Genomic DNA, 22360 nt, shown 5'->3' on the forward strand with positions numbered 1-22360 from the left:
ATACTCCAAGAAACATTTTATGGAGCAGATAAACACCCTCTTGAGGCGTGGGAACATCCCGATCCCAATGGATACACTTTGGGCAAGTGTGAGGATGACTCCAGAGGCATCATCATCAGGGACTGGGTCTGAAGGAATGCCATTTTTTGGACACCCTATCTTGCCACCTCCCCCAGGGAGGCCAGAATAAAAAAGCTACCAAATATTAGTAGTTAAACGGAATGTTGTTGTTGCTGTCATAGGAGAATAGAAAGTTTGTGCTTCTTGTTGTGGCAATCAAAGGGACAACAGATGTTGTTCATAATGTAATGTAATGTAATGTAATGTATTGTTTTTTGGGATTTTTATGGAAGATATATGGATTTTTTTTGTTTTTTGTTGAATATTTAAATGTTTTTGGGATGTTTGATATATATTTGAATGGTTCTGTGTTTTTGTGATAAATAATGAAATTGTTTGACTCTTGTAAAAGTGAGAATAATACAATCTGTAGAGTAAGGGTAACCATGACTCGTAGGCGAGAATGTTTGTGTAGATTTAGCAAATATGATAGACAATAATAAGACAAAATGTGGGGATGTTTCTCTAGGTGTGTGATGAGACAGATGTTTATGAGGCATGGAAAAGGCATTGGGACCTACACAAGGCTTGTGATGGCCAAAATAGTTCAAACAGGGTCTTTGAAAAGGCTAAAAGAGGGCCATAAAAAAAGGCATGTGGGCCAAAAAAGGTGTCTCAGGGGCCTGAAAAAGGCATTTGAGCCTAAAAAGATGTCTTGGGGTCCTAAAAGGATCAAAATAGGGGCTTGAAAAATGCGCTTGGGCCTAAAAAGGTAGTTTTTAGGCCTAAAAAAGGTGCTTGGGCCTATAAAGGCATTTCGGGGGCCTTGAAAATGATCAAAATAGGGCCTTGAAAAAGGTGTTTGGGCCTAAAAAAGGTAGTTTAAGGGCCTAAAAAAGGCGCTTGGGCCTATAAAGGCATTTCTAGGGCTTGAAAAGGTCAAAATGGGGCCTTGAAAAAGGCACTTTGAGTCTAAAGAGGCAGTTTGGGGGCCTGAAAAGGGTGCTTGGGCCTATAAAAGCATTTTGGGGGCCTTGAAAAAGGTGCTTTGAGCCTAAAAAGGCATTTTGGGGGCCTAAAAAAGGTGCTAGAGGGGTCCAAAAAGGACACTTGGGCTTTGAAAAAGCATTGAAGGCCTAAAAAGGCGCTAGAGGGGTCCAAAAAGGACACTTGTGCTTTGAAAAAGCATCTAAGGCCTAAAAAGGTGCTAGAGTGGTCCAAAAAGGACACGTGGGCCTTGAAAAAAAAGCTTTTTAGGCCTAAAAAGGTGCTAGAGGGGCCCAAAAAGGACACATGGGCTTTGAAAAAAAACTTTTAGGCCTAAAAAGGTGCTAGAGGGGTCCAAAAATGACACATGAGCTTACGAGACGATATTCATAGATTTGTTGAAGCTGGGTAGACTAATCATGGCCACTGCAACTTAAATAAGACTAAAAATCCTTCTTGATTCACATTAATAATGGTTGCATGGAAGGAATGTGACAATCAGCTCTGCGGCGTCTCTTTCGGTATCTGAGTTGTGCTGGATTTTCTTAAGCCTAGAATTATGTTTGAGGACATTACCACGCTTCTTCTTAACATCAATTTCTTAACATCAAAATTTTTGGGTGGTGTTTTAATGTTTCAAGCTTTTATGGCCATATTTGGCATTCATGACCCCCTTTTGAATGCTTTGGAATTTTATTTTATTTTTTTGACATTGTTTGGGCAATTTTTGAATTTTTTTGGTAGGTTTGGATGATTTTTGAATGTTTTTGGTAATTTTGGATGGTTTTTGGGTCTGTGGGGGTGAAACGGAGGATGTGAACAAGATTTAGTGGAATACGGGGGTAACCAAGACCATGTGAGGTACCTAAAGAGGTAATGAAGGGAGTTTATAGATGACATTGGAGTATATGGGGATAGCCGAGAGCTAGATCCTAATGATAAGGGATGTACTAGGCAAGGGAAAGATGAAGAGATGGTGAGAAGTGCAAGGATAGAAGAAAAGGGAACGAGTGGTTTTGGGAATGACAAGAGAAAAAAATAGGGCTAGGATGGGGGGAATATAAGGATGAACATGACATGATCTCCAAGAAATAGAGTGCCCCTAGTCTATGTGATTCAAGGGGAGGGTTTATGAGGGAAGTGCTAGGATGGAAGATTGGTCAATAAGAGGATAAGGGAGATATATGGAAGCTAGGAGGAGTTTTTTACGAGGGGTGGATGGTGTAGAGGGAAGCTAGGATAGAAAAGGTGAAGGAGCAAGGAAGATAGGGGATAATAATATTCAATGGATGAGAATGAGGGAGAATTTATATGGATGAAAGTGGGGTTGGAGAAAGGATAGGTGGAGACAAACTTCAATGGGGAATGGATGTGAAAAGGATGACCAAAAGCATGTATCTAGTGGTGGACTTTATTTTTATCAAGATTTGAAGGAGGATGGCAGGTGAAATGGATAAGATGTGGTGGGTATGGTGTGATGAGATGGGTATGGTGGGTGATGGAACATGCCCTCAAGTGTATATAGCATTTGGATAAAGGGATTACGCATGACGCTTGTTTTCCATGTTTTCATCATGGTACTTATCCATGGCGCTTGAATTGCAAATTTTTCACCAGTGGATGATTTTTTATTTTTTATTTTTTTTATTTTTTTATTTTTTGGATGCATTTTAACTCATAGATGTCGGTAGGAAGGGATGGAGTTGAAAAGGATTAGATTATACAAGCAAAATGATAGTTGAGAGTTGGCCGGTAAGGGATAGAAAGATATGAGGGTTGTGGGAAAATGAATGAGGAATATGAAAGGATCATCATCGACACACACCCTAAAAGGTGATGAAATAGTGGGAAAGATGGTATTGAGTAAGGTTAGGGAGAAAATGGAGGAAGAGAAAGATAAGGACTAAAAGTAGAGTTGGAAGATGGAGGATGGGAATTTTAGGATAAGAAGCATATGGTCTAAGAGTGGATTGGGGGGACAAAGGATGTACATATGGAGATTTGGATAAAGGATGAATGGATGAGGCTTTTTAAGTAGCATGAATGGATGCCAATTGAGATTTTTCTTTGAGATGCAATTCTTTTAAGAGCATCTTAGGTATCCACATGATTTTTGACTTTTGCAGCTTGGGCCTTTGTGGCCTCTTGACTTTTTCTTTGATTAGGATTACATGTTTCACTTTTGGAACATGTATTTTAGAAGGGACATGTTGAAACATGGATTTTTTTGGAATTTTGGATTTATGCATTTTAATTTTGGCATCCAATTTGCTTCTATTAACCATGGTATGGGAAGAAGAGCATGGGGGATATGGAGGGATTATGGATGGAATGATAGAATTTTAAGGTTGGAAGGAATTCAAGGATGAGTTCCTTTGATGATATAGCTTATGGATATGAGGGGATGGAATGATGGATTGGAATACAAGATATGGATGGATATAATTTCCCAAGATGGATGGAGGGAATGAAGGATGAAACAAGGAAGTTGTAGGTCCCAAGATAGATGGAGGGGATAAAGGATTCATATTAGGTATATAAGGACCCAAAATGGATGGAAAGGGTGTGGGATTTAGATAAGGGATATATGGACCCAAAATGGAGGGTTGGAGATAAGGAGTAGGATAAGGGCCCAAAATGGATACAGAATAAGATGGTTGGGAATTTTGGGGTGGAGATGGAAGGACTTGTGACCATGCAGGAATAGCGGGGATACCAACATCTAGAGATACATTTTTATTTCTTTCTTTAATATGATGTTCATTATTTGGAACACAAGATGTGAGTCCATTACTAGCAGAAGGGGTCAAATCTTCAGATATGATAGTTTGTTCTTCTTTGATGGATCTATCATCATGGATGATAGGGTATGTATGAGCATGAAGCAAAGGATATGGAAGGATAGGATATTGATAGGAGTTTTGAGATGGATTAGGTAAGATGGTAGGATTCAGATATGGAGGGGATGGTAAAAGTGGATCATGTAGGGGAATAAGTGGGATGGTGGGATCTTCTTTTGTGTCAAGGGATATTTCAACATGTTGTTGGACAAGATCTTAACAAGAAAGGATGGGAGTGGATGGTATGATAGGAGAAGTGTGGATTCTCTCTTTAAGTGAGGTAGATGGATGGGTAGGAGTTTCTTCAATGGGGATGAGCTAATGGGGGACGGACACATTAGGTTCATTATATGGGATTTGGGTAATGTTAGGAGGTGGAGATGTGGATGGGATTTCGAGGGATTCGATGGATGGGAGGTAGGAGATGGAAGGGGTGGATGCGATAGGGATGGTAGCGATAGGATGATGTAAGAGGAGTGATGGGGGTGGGAGATGGAACTGATTTGGGTTCTCTTGTAAAATTCCTTGGAGATGGGTGTGTTGGACTAGTAGGAGTAAGGGGATTGAGGTGATGTGTTGTATGACTAGGATTGGTTGGAGGATTTGGAAATTCATTTGGAGGAGATTAGGATGGAGTATTTGGACTAGGGATGCAGCTACTATAATTGTTCTAGAATGGTGGAGGTTGGGAGATGAAGGTAGAGGAAGATGGAGATATGACTGATGTATAAGAGGAATATACAGGCACAATATAAGGAGGAGGTAAGGATGAGGACAATAATGGATTTCCCTTGTCAAAGGTATGGTAGGGATTACTAGTGGGTATGCAAGGAGGAAGGATGGAGTAGTTGGGAGGAATGTTTGGATTTTTGAGGATGTTGGGAGTAATATCTCTAAGGCTTTCAATATACCCATCATTGGAATAGGATGGGGTGGGAGAAAAGGTGAGATGACCAAACTCATCATAATAGGATTGTGACATTATGTTTTAATGATGAGTTGGATGGGGATGAAGGATGTATATGGATGGCTAGGATAAGTTGAGAAGCTTAGATTTCGATTTGGATTAAGCTCATTATGAAAGGAAAGAATAACTCCAAAGGATATGGAAATAGGGTGGGGAGATGACTAAGAATACTTTAGCTATCTTAGGATAAGGAAGACTTGATGGAAGACTTAGAATCATGTAGGAAAGGGTGTGATTATGATGACAATGCTTTGGAAGTTATGGATGAAACTTTGATGGGGCAATAACTATGTCAAGTATGCCTTTCATTGGGGTTGATGACTTACCAAGGGATAAAGTCAAACAAACTAGACTTAGGGTTGTTGCAAATGGACATGCTAACAACTGTTGCGAATGGTGTAAAACTGATCTCTTTAGCAAAAGGTCTTGATTGTTTTTGAAACATGGGGAGGATTTTTGAACACTCAAGCACATCAAACACACCAACAACCCATAAGATGTTTTCTAGGATACACGAGATTAGGTAGAGGTGTCCTCAATATGCACAAGGTATGTGAGGCCCAAATCTGTAGATGAAAGAAAATAATGCCATTCAGCCGGGAGAAGATGGTAACCCAAATCTCCACCTTCACTTCTCAAAGGTATAAAGTTCTTTGGGGCTTAGCCAAGAGTGACAAGATTATGCTTCCAAGAGAGGTGTCTTTCAATTCATCTCTCGATATCTATACTCTACTAGAATACTAGAGTTGAGGTCGTCCCAAGGGGTGACGAAATCCCCAAGATGGCCTCCTAAAAAGTGTAAAAGAAGACCACATAAGTGATATTGGTTTTAAAAGACACTTATTCATTTCCAATTGATGATTTAGATTTTGTAATCTCTGATTGAAAACACTTATGATTATGGCATACAATATTCATTCCAACTTGACAACGTCACCAAAAAAAGTAAAATTGAGTCAACAAAAGTAAATCGTGCGCATGAAAACTTTTTAAAAAGGAGGGAATAAGAACATTTTCACTTTAGAACATTCGAGATTTGATGAATTTATTTTGAGCCCCAAAATTGAAGTGTTTGCACATAATGTTCATTTGCACCTTAAATAAAGTGTTCATCACAATCGTTCTTTTTAACCTTTAGCATTCAAGAATGTGTTGATCATGCATTCCAATGAAAATGTTATATTTTAATCCATGGCATTCAAGATTTGATTTTAGCAACATGCATTCAAAGACAAGTGTTTAAACATTCAAGTTCATTTTTGAAGAGCTTTAAACCATGTAAAGAAAACCTGCAAGAAACATGGTTAGTGGTTTCATAGAAGTCTTCAATCGACAATGCATGAGTTAGCAAATATCTCTGCAAAAATCACCAAAGTTCAGTAATTAATAGTGAAAATAAGTATCTAAAAGGCTGCAAAATATGATAAAAACCAATACCATCATGATGGGCTCGAAACCAACTTTTCAACGATATTTTGTTTTCTGAAAACGGAGTCTGTATGCTGAAGTTATGAGAAAAGCACCAAATGTTGCTTCTCAAGGCTTGAAAAGGCATGTAGAAATGATATCATGCTAACATCATCAAAGTCCAAGTTTAAATTTCATGGCCATATGGCTATCATAGGCATAAAAAAAATTGACATGCTAACATGGCAGATCTAATGGGCGTGAACTATGCATGATTAGATAGTGACTTAATATGATGATGTTTTAATACAATGGCTAGAACCCAATGAATGAGTGTAGAGGTGTTGGGGGTCTTCAAAGGCTGCGGGTTGTGACTAGGAATGACGTTGTGGTGGCTACTAGGTCAGTCTGGATGGGTTTGGATGGTACCTGCAAGAAGTTTGGAAAATTTTGGGGAAAAAAATATGTGCCACTACAAAAAGATAGACACATATTTTACACTTTTTTGAAACTTAAAAGAAAAAATACATATATATGAATATGCATATTTTTACCAAACTTTCACAAAAAAATGTGTACCCAATTTTTTTAAAAAAAAATTATAGTTTTTTTTTTTAAAAAGAAAATTTGAAGAAGAGAGAAGATGAGATTTTAAATTTTTTTTTTGGTATTTTAGGACATTTTTTCTTCCTAAATGTGTCTTTCAACCTGCATAAACAAGCAAAACACCTTGCAACACCCTCAAACAACAACAAACGTTAGATCGCTAGTTTGTAAACAAACAAAAAATGGATTGAATATTGATTGAAATGGATGAATGAATGATCCATAGTGGGGTCCCACCAGGCGTGCCAAAATGTATCACCTATTTTAGTAGAGTAAAATGAACACTAATCTATAAAAAGCATTCTCAATACTAAAAATAAGTAAACACTTAAGATAGGACCAAAGAAGACAAAATTGAGGAAAGTAGAACAAAGATGGTAAACTCCTCAAGTGCTTCTCATGATGATGAAGGTATGTCCCTGATGGATAGAGGATGATTGCTCATGATGTGCTTAAGCTCCAAGTGGATGAGTGATAATCAAATATGGGTGTGGATGAATGATTCAACAGTGAAGGTATGGAGGGGTTTCAACATTATAATAGTGTTTTGGTAGTTTTTAGGCTCTCAAAATAGCATTATAAGTTTTCTTCAAAAGTGGATAATTTTAGGGAAGGAAGAGGCTTCTATTTATAGGTCAAGAGGTAGAGGGATGGACGGTCAAGATGCAAGGATGGCAAGATAGTGAGGGAGGGTCAAGATGCACTCAAAGGAGAGCACATGGATTGTACTTGTTTGAAGCCAACTAGGAGGTGACACATGTCACATGGTGATTGGATGTGAGAGGATAGGATAAGGGTTGGTCAAAGGAGTAATGAGGGAGGTTGAGCCATAAAGAGGGATGGTTGAGCCATAAATAGAGATGGTTGGGTCAAATAGAGATGGTTGGGTCATAAATAGAGATGGTTGAGAGGAGGATGAGATTGTTGACTTTGGCTTGGGTTAGCAAGTCTTAACCCTTGCTTAAATTGTGCACATGATTAGAAGAGGGATTAGGTTTAGCTTAGGAGTTGGCTAACCTTGTTTACGGAATGTGACAAGGTTAGAGGGGGGATTAGGATTAGAATCAAAGATAAGGATTGACATCTTCTAGAAGAATCTAGGCTTTGGATGAGGATAAACAAGGTTTTTAAGAAATAAATAAAGTTTTATATATTTCAAGGGTTTGAGTTGAGGAGATATTTATTAAAAAAAATTTAATAAACATGGGGATCAATATTTAATCTTAATTAAATATGTTGAGTTGAGATTAGGGTTAGGAAATGATGGGATTAGCCTTAAATCAAAATTAAAGAAGGATTAGAAGATTCTAGAAGAGGTTAATGGTGTTAAGAAAATTGGCCAAGTTTTGGGAAAAAAATAAAAAAATAATTTATTTTGGGATTTTCGATCAATTTATTAATTAAATAATTAATAAATAAGGAAATAATATTTAAATAAGATTTAAAAATTTTTGGGAGGGAATCCTTAATTAAATATTTTTAATTAAGATAAAGGTATTTAATGGCATAAAAATAAATAAATAAATTAATTAATATCTGATGATGTCATCAGGCAATTTTTTTAGAAAATAAAAATACTTTATTTTCTAAATGATTTTTAGGTGTCTATAGCAACTGGTACTACATTCAATCTTACAAATATATTGTAAATAGAAAATATGACTTACCTTGAGGAAGGTATGCCAATCATGTGTCTTCATCCCTGGCCCAAAATCACCTTTCTTTAATAGAAGAGTGCTTATATTTGCAGCAAATCCTGATGGAAATTTTGTTTTTTTTATGACTTCTTTTAATGCATCACTTTGTTGCTCCATTAATAACCAAGGAAGGGCACTTGTATTTATGCGTTCTCCATTCCTATTTGATTCAATGAAAACTTTTAGTGCATGATTAGATTCATGAATGTCAGTAAAAATTTTAGCAATTTGTTCTCTATCATGCCTTCCACCAAATATTTTCCATAGTGTCTCTGTTACATTCTTTTCAATATGCATAGCATCAAACAAATGCACGATTGGGAGATCCTTGCTATATGGTAACCTACTAAATTGAGTAGGATAACTTTTCATTTGTCTAAGAAGTTGGTCATTGATGCCTTGATGACGTTCACGAGCATTAGTTACAACATTATTAAATATAAGACAATATCAAAATACAAATTGTAAACTTTAGATGACAAATTAGACATTACGTCAATGATTTAGTCAATCATATTCCAACTTCCATAAATGAGGTGTCATTCTTCATGGGCTTGATGATGTCTCTTCTTTCCCATTGAAAAGATGTTTTTCAGCAATTCGATACTTATGATTATGGTGGAGAAAGTGCCTAAACTCATCAAACACCTGCTTTCCCAGACTTCTCGAATGATGACATTTCATCTTCGAACCACAAACTAGACATGCAAATTTTCCTTTTGTCTGAAGACCTAAAAGATCATGTATAATTGGACCATGTACAATGATCATGTGCAACTTAAGCATTCGATAGTAATGTGTAACCACTATAACATACCAAAAATATGTAATCTTAACAATATAACATATCACAAAAATGAGTCAGCCCAAGGGCATCATGTATTGTCCATACAAGCATTGCATAGAATTGAAATTGTCGATGTCCTATCGGTCTAGAGATGTCATACATAGTGATACCATTCCATAACTTCAACAAATCGTCAATTAAGGGCTTAATAGATGTTCATATCTTTAACTTGGTATTTACCTAGCAATTGAATGAACATAAACATTACGTAATTATTATAACCATTTTTATGCACTATTTATAAATTAATTTAGATAAATATAAAATAAAAAAATACCTGGCACAATCATTGACAACATTATGTACTCCCTCTTTATGGACATCTAAGGAGGAATGTTATTGTTAATAACAAAAATAGGCCATATTGATTAAATAGATCTCATATCTCCATATGGATTGACACCGTCGGCCGCAAATGAAAGTTTCAGATTATGAGGTTCTTCTTTAAAGTGTAAAAATGTTTCTTCTATTTGTTTAAATGCAGAACCATCAGCAGGAATTCGCATAATGTCATCCTAACTTCTATTGCATGCATGGTAATCCATAAATTGTGCCAAGCTAGTGCACTTGAATAATCGTTCAAGATGTGGAATAATGGGAATGTACTGAAGAACCTTGCGAGGCACTTTTTTTGTTATTTGATCTGACCGATATCTACTAACATGACAATCAGGGAATTTTGGTACAAATTCATGTTGTTTATGATATAGAATGTGATCATTGGGACATGCATGTATTGTCTAATACTTCATTTCAATCTGATCCATAATGTTAGATAATTCTCGGTATGAATGAGGCAAAATGTTTGATGGTGGTAACAAAAACTCACTAATCAACCTACAACAAAAAATATGCATTGTTAATATAATGAATAGTAATTGTATGCTAACATTGAAGATGACAAAAATGACATAACTTAGCATACGTTACATTGCTACATTTGATATATTATTCATAACCTTTAAGTTCACCAACAACACTATAGCCGATAGTAGATTTGTTTGGGAGCCTTTGTATAAGGGCTTGTGTGCCTTCTCAAGTAAAGGTATACCAAGACCATCTTCATCATTATTATCAAATTCGCTAGTACCATCATTGTGAGCCTCTTCATTACTTGCCTCAATACCATCTTCTTCAATCATGTCCTCTGGCACATTATCATCTTCTTCCATGGGAGTGTTATCCTCAGCTTGGATATTCACACCTCCATGTTTCTCCAGTAGGAAATCCACATTTAGCAATGGACAAAAATCGTGACCCACTTCAACATGACCATATTTCCTATAGTGATTCTGGGCTATTGTGATTAGAATTATTTGATTCTTTAAGCCCTTAAACTTTTTGGAGGGACAATAACATTTATCAAGTTTTCTTCAAAACTACACCTACAATACAACCATTGTCTCATTATTTTGTTCTGGGTTCATATTGTCAGGCATGGTCTTTCTTCACAGAAAAATATACCTACAAATAAATTGGACATGTTGTGATTAATGTTTATATCTACACATATGGTTTTTGTTAATTAATGTTTTCAAATGTAACTAAAATGATTACAAACATATCAAAAAGGACTTTCACAGGGTCTTATTACATCAACTATTCTAACATGGTCATGTTGGTTATCTTGAGACCTTAATGTCTTCTCATGCCTTCAACCTTGACCTTGATACTCCTACATCGTTCTCCCAAGGATCAAGGAAAGTTGGATCATCATGGAATTGAGTAGGCAAACCTTCTAGGAAGTTGCAATACTTCAACCTTGTAAGTGTCACGTCAATGCAATGGGTACTAAACAAACAATTTAAGTTGATGAGAAATAGTTGTTATGAATTCAAATTGTAAGCATCACCTCAATGCATTGGGTATTAAAAAAACAATTCAAGCTGATGAGTATGGGTTTTTATGAACCACAACTCATGAAATATGCATTAAGTCCATACCTGTTGTTTACAATGAGTATGGGTTTTTTTTCTAAGAACATACCTATTGTTTATAGTTAGTAAGTTTCTATATCCTCTAAGAAATTTGAAGCAATGAGCCAAAGTCACACAGTTGAAGATGATCATTGTTCCCTCAAAGCACCATCATTTGATAAATTGTTGAATTGAAATATAATCTAGAAAGGGCCTTTCCACATAGTATGTTGACACTATTTGGCAATCATAATTCATGTGGTTATTGCAAAGAGGCTAAGGACCAAACATGGAATCATGGAGATAGTGCACGGATGTACAAGGAAAATTTGTTGATCTTTACCTACTAATCTTGCTTTGTGCTTGTCAATTAAAACATTATTTTTAAACTTGATCTTAATACTTTTTATAATCAATGGCTTTCTTTATGATGTCTATCTCTTGACTCAACACATTTTTTCATTTTTCTTTCCTTCTTGCTTCATCATAAATACTTGGTTCACAAGCGCTTATGGTGTTCTTCTTGCTAAGATTATGAAGTGGACAATGACTTTCAATCTAGATAATCAAATGTTTGGCTCAACTTTTTTGGGTAAGTGTGATGATATGTAGTGCACTATAAATTTTCTCTTCAATGAATCAAAGGATCACATGCATGCAGTGACCTTCATGCAATGCAATGACCTTCATGGACCTAAGGAAAATCAGATCCAAGGGTTGGTGAGAAGATAGGAAAGTACACAAGTCAAGTACAAACTCAAAAATGCATTGCTTGTAATCCTCTACAGAGTGCTAGATATCTTGTGTGGAAGAAATTGTGATCTCAAAAGGGATACCACATTCAAAGGTGATTTTGGATGCTTGGAGGTGGCTAGTGAATACCACCTTTCCACTGAGAATGTTGGAAAATTTCTCTCTTCGGGCCACAAAAGCAATGATTGTATTTTTGGGGAAAGTTTCCTAGAATAGATTGAAAAAAATAAAATTCAAAACAAATGAAATTGTGAATAAAGTATCCATAATGTTGGGGGACAACTATCTTATGGCAAAAGGCAGATACCACTAAAATTTGGAAATTACATCATTGTTTATGGGGTAGTTCTTGGAATTAGATACAACTACAAACATGAGAAGGGTCATTGAACTTGGAAGCAATAGCTAGAAACTATTTACTATTCCCAAGCTATTGTCTATTTGCAATTCTATATTAAAACAACAAATAAAACTAAGGCCTCACAATGTTACAATGCACTACCTTGCTATAAATTAACTTTCTAGAATGATGACATGGTGAGTAGACCCAAGTGGGGGTATATATTTTATAGATTAAAATGTCCATAACTATCCAAGCTACTATTACAAATTCAAGTAACAGTATGAAAGAAACATTTCTACAAATGCAGGAATGAAGTATGAAAAAGGGCTAGACGTAAACCAGTGCATTCTTCAAAATTCATCATGTCAATAGGAAAAATATCATATAATGTATCTCACTAAATAGATAAGCATGCAAGCCTAAAACCCAGACATCAAAAAGCTTTGGCTCAGCTTAAAAAGTTATAGCACAAGAACACAAAGTAAACAAGAATTTTCCTGGAGGACTGGAAGTGATACAAGAGTTATGTGAAAATTTGACAAAAAATAGTTAAAGAGTTGGAAATCAAGAAATGACCTAGATCTATGCTCCAAAGCAATCTTGATCCCACTGATCCAGGTAGTAAAATTATTAAGTTTGTACTACTTAACAGTCACAAGGTTTCTAATGCAAAAGTAAAGATCTGTAGTATGTTAGTGCCGAGAAGCAATAAATACACCAGCCCATAATAAAATTCTATTTGTTTCCATGTCTTACATATTAGTAGTGACTTAGTAACTTATCAGTAGAACATATCAAGGACTTCTTAAGTCAATGGCACTAAGTTTGAAAATTTAAACAGAATACCCATATCTATGCATATAAAAAACTTAGAGAGGTTGTGTGGATATATCCATGGAGTTGCTAGTTTCTCAAGTTAATTGTGTTCGACAGTAAAAATGTTTTCTAGAGTTTTTTTCACAAGTTTGGATCTATCAGAACTAGTAGCCACTAATTTATTATGTCAAATCAATGTACCCAACATCTAGCAGATAAATGTGCAATACAATTTCTATGCTATTCACATTAAATTATACACAAATGATCCCTCAATTGAGGACAAAGTCTCTTTTAATGAGTACAACAGATATGTTGGTCTGATTTTTTGTGAATCAATTTTTCTTAGGATCATAAAAAAAATTAGATGAGAAGTTTCTGATAAGTCATAGGGCTTTAGGTTTTGGCATAGTATATTTTGATACCTTTGAAAAATCTATGGAAAGCCTTAGGTTTGTCCTTTTATGTTTTTCCTGGCACGAAAATTATTAAAAAAAAAAAAAAAAAACAAACAACAAGGAGCGAATATTCTTTTCCCTCCTACTTGATCACCATTGTTAAGTCTTTTGAAAAAGGGGTTTTAATCTTGTCGTCTAATTTGATTTGAATCTTTGGTTATCGCATGTTCACTATGGCAAGATGCTCATATGTTACGCATAGTGAGGTAGCGACCATCGAAGAATTATGTGTGATACTAAAAAGTGGAGTCTGATGACGTGAAATGTGTTGGTGGGAAGATCTATTGACCATGTACTATGTCCCACACTAGTTAGTTTCAAGAAGAAAGGCACGTGGAAATATTTGCAAGTGGTGTCACCGGAGTTTAATTTTATCTGGTAATTCACCAAGTCGCTAACTGAAAACACTTGCGACTTGCCGGGGGCGATATAGAAAATGCCCAAATTTTCCAAAGATGGCATCTTTCTGAGATCAGAAGTAATTTTGAGGATCTCAAGGAAGATATGGTGCACGTTTCACTTTTTTCCCTCTGTAGGTTATTGTCTTTTGTAGTTTCTTTTTCTGGGCATTGTTTTTAAAGTGCTTACCAGAACTTGCCATATCGCTAGCTGGATTTGTGGTTTTTATGCCAGTAGCGATGTAGCAATTGCTCAGAAAATGGTAATGTAACTAAAAAATCCTCAAAGGTGGGCCCCGAATGAGTGACATGATAAGGCTGAGCTTTGTAGATCAAATTACATGGTGGCATCCTGTTGAAATATCTTTGAGCCGAAAAACTTTGATTCGTCAGAGCTTGCCATGTTGCTAGTCGGATTGTTGGTTTTTTTGCTGGTAACGACATAGCGACCCACTTGAAAGTTATAAACATGATGAGGCCCAAGACATGTGATGTCATCAAGAGATTTAAAAATATATATATGTGCCAGCATGTTGAGCTAGCTCAGCGACATTGGTATCATGGACCCACTTCCCATGTATAAAGTACAAGGATTTCTGATCATGAGATCGGGCCAAGATCAAAAGCCATCGTTAGCTCGCTATAAAGAAGTGCTTGGAAGTTATGTATAGCGAGTTGGCAAGTGGTGGCCCACCACTGTTGCAGTAAATTGTTGACCGCAAGATCAAATCTATATCAATGAAGTTCATTAACTCTCTATGAGGAGATGTACAATAAATAAGTATAATGAGTTAATGAGCAAGGGACCTACCATTGTGTTCTTAAAGGTTGTTTCAATTATCTGCCACATGATTAAAGTAAGATTAGTGGTTATCACTAACTCACTGTGGAAAGGTGCTTGAGAGTTATGTATAACAAGTTAGCGAGTTGATGACATGTGTCCGTGGTCATCCATGGGCCCAGTTTGAAGCGCTAGCCTTGAAGGAAAGGTATAGATGGAGGTATTTAATTGGTTTGACTACCAATGTGTTAAGATGAAAGCTAAGTCAACCTAGTTGTCATCCCTAGGTCGTAGGATTTTTCATGGATCAATGGCAGAAGTTTAAAAAAGAAAATGTGATGCCACTCTTTCTTTCTATCCTATCCATTTACGATAAATGAAAGCTTCGTGTGTGGAAAAAACATAGTATAGTATAGGAGATTTTCATTAATTCTAGTCTCACATGAACAAAGATTGCAAATTTTTTGAGCACAAGAGCCTATTGATTTCATTGTGTTAAGCTTGGTAAGAATGTGAAAACTATTCCTCAATTGTTCGAGATCAATTATAGAGGTTTAGAGAACAACAAGTTCAACAAGTCAAGTAAGTACTCATACTATAACCTCTATGGCATTCCAGTTCTCTCAATACCGTCAAAATACCTCATAAGAAGCCATTTTCTGGGAAAATTAACTATATGGATAGGAATGTCCATGATGATTTATTAGAATTACTCCTAGAGTCTACTATAGAGCCTACACAAGTTAAAAAATTGATTTCCTTAAACCCTAGGCTTAAAATTGCAGATGGCCTGTATGACAAGGGGAATTGTGTAAGGGATGCAACAACTACTCAAACTGGTCTTATCCTATTTAAAAAGTGGTTTTCAGAAAGGAAGTTGTTTGCCCCGCATGCTAATGTATGGAATTTTGATTTGGGAAAGTTAGTAGTCCCAAGTGTTTTCATGGATTATGATTTTCTTGAAGCCATTGCAAAGAATTATGACCAAGCCATTAGGGTTGTAAGAAGAAAGGATGATGTGCCTCTGGTCTCGATTACTCCTGAAGAAATTAAAGAGGTTTTTCACTTGGAACCATTATCAGATTACCAGGTGCAAATCAATCTACTAGAATTAGAGAATGAATATAAAGCAAAGAAGGATGTAATCAGGGGAGGTGCACTGAGGGCACATATTGGTACAATAGGAACTTTGCCAGTAATTACTGTAGCCTCTAAAGAGTCTTTTAAGAAGAGTCTTTTTACTTCCCAAGCTGTAGAGATATACAGGACCTTATGCCGAGTTTTTGGTGAAGATGAGCAAGAACTTATGCCCATTGGTTTCATGTACATGATGGTTCAGATTGCTTCGTTCGGAGTAGATGTTATTTTTGATTTTGCTTCCTTTTTGGCTAAAGAAATTCACATTGGTTTAATTGGGATTACGAAGGGCAAGGTGGAAAAAACTTTTGGTCACTACCCTCTATTAATGCATATGTTTTTGTTCAAAGGAGTGACATATTTTGGTAATGAGATGGAACTAAATAGAGAGGAGAATGGGGAAATACTGCCAGTCCAGTTGTGGAGTGCAAATATGACCTGGGATGCAAGTAATGCTAGTTTTGTTAGATTTGATAGATATTTTGCTTCTAAGGTAAGGTGCCTTATACTGACTGATAATCCAAAAATCCCTAAAGCACTAATGAGTCTCATTAGGCCTATGGATAACCCCCATGACTTGAAATTTTCACATAATTGTTGAGATATCATCCCTTATTCTATTTTTACTATTTTTAGAATATATGGTTTTAAAGGGAGTCCTCATGTTTTTCCTTACCAAGTACCTTTGAAGGTAGGAGTGGCTAAATTTTTGTGGCAGTTAGGGGGAGTTGAAGAAATGTTTTTTGTTGAAAAGGAAATTAGGGTCAATTTTCCCTACCTGCACAGTGGCCCATTAGTTTGTGATTACAAAAGGGGGATGGCTCTTTTTGCATAAAATTTTGGAGCAGTATATGATGGCTATCTCGCATCCCCATTTTTGTGATTCTAAGGGATTTTTCAATTAGATGTTGAGGCATAGAATCAAGTTGGGACTGGTCAAGCACGATTCTTATTATCTAGAGGACATAATAAGGAATGAATTCTCATTGTAGGAGTAGGAAACTAAAAAGGAAAAGTGGAGAGTTTATCCCAAGTCTTAGAATTCATTCATTGTTTTGATAATAAATATGATCCTTTAGATAAGTTGTTACAGAGGCTGACAAAATAATTAAACTTATGAATACCTTCCCTAAAATAATGGAAGTCATGAATGAAAAGAAAAAATTGTTTATTGAGTCCTATCCTGATAAGGCTAGAGAGGTCATAAGGAGATTGGCTTTCACCCCAAATGTGGGAGCTGGTAAAATAATTGTACAAAAGAGGCCTAGGTATACTATAATTCATAATAAAGGGGTTCATATAGATAAGGGTAAAAAAAAAAAGGATCCACTAGTATAGCCCAAGAGGAGAGACCTGATGAGCCTATTCCTAAGAGGCAGAAGGTAATAACAGAAGAAAGGCCTCAAGTTGAGGAATATTTGCCCACTCAGTCCCCTCTGATGATTGGAGAAGAATGTCTCACTGGTGGATAGATTGAACAGATGGGATCATAGGGAGGTATTTTTATTACTCAAGTAGAATTAGATGAGGGTAACCCTCCCGAACCTTCCCTCCCAAGTTTGGATCTAACTATAGTAGATTATAGTGGTAGGGAATTAGACCCTATGTTAGAGCAAGCAAGTCATAAATTTTTGATTGATGACAATTTTGTCAAATCTAGGGCTTTTTAGCAGTTTGCATGGAGGGCAAACATGAACATTTTTTAGGAGAAATGTAAAAATATGAAAACAGAGCATCTAAAAATGGATGAAACTTTCATTCAAAACCAAACTAAAGAAGAAATGATAAAAGAATTGCAGAATATAAGCCTTGAGGAAGGGAGGAAAATGGTCAAGGCATCTAACATTTTATTGTTGCCAAACTGGGATATTGCTGATGCTTTAGTTTTTAGTTCTGTTTCAAATAAATTGACTTCGCAAGACTAGAATGAAGAGAACTTTCAATGCACTGCATTTGTTGAAGATCAAGCTGCATTGGTCAGTTGGTCACTGAGAAGAGGATCCAGACCCACATCAACCCAGTCAAATGACTCTGGCTTGATGGGAAGCTTAATTGTGAGAAGAGTTGCTGATACCTCACATGTGTAGGCAACATCTTGGAATGTGGAATCTTCCAAGTTTCTTTTGGATACTGCAAAGAAGAAGGAACAGGCCATGTCAGAGTTATAGGGTAAATATGAAACACTTCTTGTGGCCTATAATAGGGAGGTAAAAAGGAGAATTTAACTTGAAAACAAGGTAATGGGGAAGTCCACAAGGCCAAGAATAATATACCCCTGTCCTCCAGTGGAACCTTCTAAATCCACCCCCCTTGTAGAACTACTAGACACACCTCAAAGGCCAGAATATTATACAGTTGAGGATTTTGAAGAAGAAAAAAATAAGCTATGGGCTTTACATGTAGAGTTAAATATGAAATATGAGGATAAGCTTAGAAAGGCCCTAATGTATTTGGTAGATAAGATTGAATGGCCCTTGTTTTTTGATCAGTTGGCAAGAGTAATAAGTATATGGGAGCAATTGAAAAACCATGATGAAATCCTTAAGCCTATTGTTAACAAGTGGGGAAAAAGGGAAAAAGAAATCACCCTTTCATGTTATTCAATTATAAGGTCTTCAAATGACCATATTGAAAAAATATATGATATTGCTAATGACTTGACAGATTTTGATAAGAGGAGAGTCACTTTGCAACTGAAAATTGTTTCTTATTTGAATAAATACAAGAATAAAAAATTTGATCTATTTCCTTGTGCTTTGGATAGAAAGAACCAATTGAAAAATAAGGATGAATGGAGTAAAGAACTAGATGACCTTTTTTGCATAAGGATAAATAAAGTTGTTAATGAAAAGGGGCATGCTTGGTGGGCCACCACAATAGAGGAATTGGTTAAAGTCAATTTATTTTTTGATTCTTTGAGGCAAGAATTTGTTGGTTTTGAAAAGGAGGTTGATTATATATTAAAGAAACAAGATGATATCCTACGGTTCAGTTGGACGAATGACATATAGTTTAGTAGATGGATGGCAGATATTCCTTCAGACTAGTAGTTGGAGGAAGGCAGTTCAAATAATGATAGGGAACAAGAAGATGAGGTGCAGGTCATTGACACATCAGCACCAGAATTGAAGGAAGAAGAAAGTGAAAAGGAAATAGTGCCTGCTCAAGGTAAAAGCAGTGAAAACCCACATGAACAAACTGATCTGAAGGCATCACAAGATCACCCCTCATTGGCTAGCCTGGCAGCCACATATTATGAGGATCTGGAACAATGAGAGACAAATCAGAAGTTGATAAGTACAATAGTAACAGGAACGGGCCTACCTAAAAGAATACTTGATATGACTGGAATTTTTTTATGACCTTTTTGCTTTTGTGTAATGTTTTGTTCCTTTGACACCTGTTAGTCACATTTTCCATTTCCTTGTTGCAACTCGTATCTATATAAATGTATTTTCAAGGCATTGTGATGGTCTGATACTTGTGTAACTTTTTGTTTTCTTTCAAGAAGAGTACATATATAGTCAGTCCAATAGTATTCAAGGGTTTTGAGTTTGCTTCCATTGTACTTTCTGATAAGCAAATTGAAATGATAGAAATGGCAATCTATTCTTGGCATTCAATTGGTTTTCTATTGGTTATTGTATTAGTCATATGAAAAGGATAATACAACAGGGTATTTACACTATATCTGTGTCATCAATTTCTGTCTCCAATTTATGGGTTTTTTTACTTTGAAGTCATTTAAATAAGGTTTATTTGGCTAAATGCAGTCTGGATGGGTTGTATACTAGTTTTATTGTTACTTTTAATTCAAGAAATTATATAAATGCTTCAATAAATCAGTAGGGTTTATGAGTTCATAAAAATGATATTGCATAAGAATGGAGATGGGTGATTGCAGTTGATTAAATCTTATACAAGTTATTTGAATTAGATCTCCTGCCAATAGTCAATTTCTTGCCCAATGGATAAGGCACTGGTCCTATAAATAAGAAGTAAAGAAGGATGAATTATGCTACTGAATATCAAGTCATCTTATAAAATCAAAATTATTTCAATCTTGTTCAAGAATTATAAATGCTGGTCTCAACTCATTTATATCTAATTCTTGAGTCTTAGGTAGCTGTTATTTCTAGGAATATTTGTAAATTTTAGGAGAATTATGACTAGATATGCTGATAAGGGATGTGTATAAGTTTGAGAGCATTGAAGAATTGAAGTGAGTTGTGTATGTATGTGAAGGTAATAGATGATAATTAGAATAAAACTAAGATAATTTCATACACAATTGCATTAGAATTATCCCTAGGTATACCCGCCTTGGTTTAGCGAAGCCAGAAGAGTAGGAAACCATCATTTGGTTTTGTTGAAGTTGGGTTATAGTGATTCATTCATATAGTTGATATTGGGAATTGGCTAATCCCTAGATTGTGTGAGTCATTTCAATGTGATATTAAGCATTTTGTTGCTTGATAGTTTTAGTAGTTTGAAACACCAACAAGATACACACTACTCCTAATCATTTAAAGAACAAGCATGAGGGAAAAAATGAATAATTATTTATAGCAAGACTATTTATGAGAGAATATAACACAGCTTCAAGAGTATGAGCTGTGTCTTTAGCCAGAGATGATAAAGCAAATTGCTTCTTTTCTTCTTCTTTTTTCTCCCACACACGCATACCCATCTGCACGTCATCTACTAGAATCACTACGTTACATTTTCTATTTTGGAGAAACAGTTCCTTAAAATGGTACTTCTAGATTGCACTAGGAAAGCTTGTATAACTTATAACAATGCATCTCGTATAGTTTCCTCATAGTATTTACATTGTTGGGGCTCCAAACTCTACAATGAAGTTCTTTTGAAAACTTGCAAGCTAAGCTTCCTTTTTTCTTTAAATAAAGTAGTGAAAAAGACTCCTGACTCAACAAGGTCATGTTGTGGATGCAAGCCATACAGAAAGATGAAAATAAACTACTAGGATGGAGAGGAAAGGAATGCAGATACAGATGTTCTACAATATATCAATCCTCCCAAAGATTGAGTTCTAGTTTAATGTCTTGCAAAGAAATCTACAGTAAAATGGCCACAAACCTGTGTGAATGGGTCTGGATCAAATTTTGTCAGAGGTAATGCTACTAATTTGAGTGAAAAAGCAAATGGGAGCAGCTATGGCATATTACATTCTTTGTTTCCGATCTAGAGTTTTCCAACACCAAGACATCTCGAGATTCCCTGCATGTAAAAGAAATACAAAAAATGAATAGTGCATTATATCATAAATATAAATTTTCCACAGCTTTATCCTTGCACTTAAATATATGCTAACCCTGAACCTAAACATCATCTATAAAACAACTTTGTGACTTGAAAGAATTAACAGTGGCTCTATTTTTTAAATTGTGATGAGTAGAAGAGAAAGAGAAAATGTAAAAGCATTGAATAGCTTTGGAATCCACCTTTGCAACCTTTTGATAGATAAAAAACATGGAATGATATCTAATGACTAGATTCTTACCTCCTTTCTCCTCTCCTGTTGACCTTGCACCAAACTCCGGCCCATTGCAGTCACGGTGCGCCCCAAAACAAAATTAACACTACCGTGACCTTTTTTCTTATGTTTTGAAGGTCAAAATTTAAACAATTTTACCATAGTCAAAATTTGATTGAAATTTCGACCATATCAGGCCCATTTTTTCAAAAAAAAAAGAATTTAACAACCCAAATAGGCCTTTGGTCAAAAAATTTGGTCAAAAATGGGGGCCTAATGTACTAATTTAATCAAGTGTACACTCATGCTAGCTAAAAGGGTTAAGCCTAAAATTCTAATACTAGTAATTATTAATGGTAATCCATGGGAAGGCATTTGCAATTTTTTTTTTCTAAATACTCAATCAATTTATGGTCAAACCCTAAGTGCAAAGCATACCTAGAATATAGGGTCATTCAAAACACTATTAAGTGCTGGGAAAGTCAATTTTAAAAAGGACTCTTATTTCTGAGAGCATTGATCTCATTCCATGCCTTTCTAAAATGGAATAATACTAACTAGGATTAATTTAGATTTAATGAAACTAGTTTTCTTCCACAATTTAATGTAATGATACTATCATTAGAGTTGAAGTTTTGGAAATAATCTTATTGTATTTCGCTGCTAATCACAATTTTTTTTATGTCTCTAGATTTAGGTATGGATTTGATGTTTCCTTTCTTCATTAATTTAGTTGGAGAATGAATATGAAATGCTTCAATACAAACCTTACAAAGGACTAAGCAAATGCAAGATCAAATGACCTTGTAGAAATCATAAGGGAAACTATTATACCCTAGTTCTTTTACAT

This window comes from Cupressus sempervirens, chromosome 9, assembly GCF_028749045.1.
Source record: "Cupressus sempervirens isolate cs-2001-9-10 chromosome 9, ASM2874904v1, whole genome shotgun sequence".
NCBI lineage: Eukaryota > Viridiplantae > Streptophyta > Pinopsida > Cupressales > Cupressaceae > Cupressus > Cupressus sempervirens.